This window comes from Capra hircus, chromosome 12 (genome assembly GCF_001704415.2).
Source record: "Capra hircus breed San Clemente chromosome 12, ASM170441v1, whole genome shotgun sequence".
In the NCBI taxonomy this organism is placed as follows: Eukaryota; Metazoa; Chordata; class Mammalia; order Artiodactyla; family Bovidae; genus Capra; species Capra hircus.
In genome coordinates this window covers 48,926,103-48,927,391 of record NC_030819.1, presented here as the reverse complement: position 1 = coordinate 48,927,391, position 1,289 = coordinate 48,926,103, and the positions used below count along the sequence as shown (strand labels likewise).

The 1,289-nt window shown below is 44.2% G+C and overlaps 1 pseudogene; it reads right to left on the bottom strand.

Annotated features, from left to right (window-relative positions):
- LOC102174486 lies at positions 484-1,018 on the bottom strand (annotated as a pseudogene).

The window sequence follows — 1,289 nt, the reverse complement described above, 5'->3', positions numbered from 1 at the left end:
CCTTTTCCAGAATGTCGTATCAATGGAGTTCTATAGACCATAGCATTTTTATTCTGACTTCTTTTTCTTAGCATATTGTCCTTGAGAGCATTCTATATTGTTGCATGTATCAATAGCTTTTTCTTTTTTTCCTGCTGGGAAATATTTATGTGCCACTAAGTCACCCAAGTATGCTACAATTACAAGAAAGGTACAGGTCATTTCTCCTTTCCATATTTCAATGTCCACAGCATCTCCTCAATCATAAATATTACAAAAGAAATTTTTTAAAAAATCACATTTTACAGATCTTAGACTTGTCTTTAGAATTTAGCTCCAATCCTACCATCTTCAAAAAGCAGTTCTCCTATCAAACTCAGCAAAAAGTTTTAGCCAAGTGGTGAGAAGATGGTGTTTGCTAGCCCGTGGCAATTCCTTTCTGACTAGTCCTAGCTATTTAGTGCTGAACAGCAGAATGAGGCTTAGATTGCAAGGGTGGGGGTGAGGGGGCAGCAAGGGCTAATTTCCCCCAGTATAAGATGGCATCTGAAACTTGATGGGAGAGCTGAACTGGAGAGACTGAGGGAAGGGTCCAGGCCCTGTATTCAGTCAGAGTCACTGCTGGAAGAAGAGGAAGAGAAGGAGGAGGAGGAATGCTTGCCATGCTTATGGTATTTCGGACTCTTTTTATGAGCTTTCTTCATTCTCTCATGCACCTTATTGTCAATCATTATTCCTGATCCTACTATACCAGGAACCAATGGATTCACAAGACACATGCCAGGGCCATGTGGTGGTATGGAGCAGGGTAGGGATCTGAAGGCTGGCATCCTGGATATCCTGGCTGTGTTATAGGATGACAGGATCTGCCAGGGTGAAAGCCTGGATTCCACTGTTGTGCTCCTGGGGGAGTGGGAAAGGGGTCTGGAGGACAGGTAGGATTGGAAGGTGGTGGATGGGAAGGATTGCAACCTCCAGAATACCCACCATTAGCAGGGTGTGAATATGGCCCTGGCTGCGCAGCACTGGGATTCCACATGTTCAAGGGCTTCCTTCAGCCCAGGAATGGTGAAAGAAGGAAACTGGTGTATCCAGATGTCCAGTCACCCTTACACCACTGCCTGGCTGGACTTGTCCATTTTGGCCTCAATAACTCATTTTTTATTGCTGAGTAACTCAGCAGTGGCTGGAAAAGGTCAGTTTCCATTCCAATCCCAAAGAAAGGCAATGACAAAGAATGCTCAAACTACCACACAATTACACTCATCTCACATGCTAGTAAAGTAATGCTCAAAATTCTCCAAGCCAGG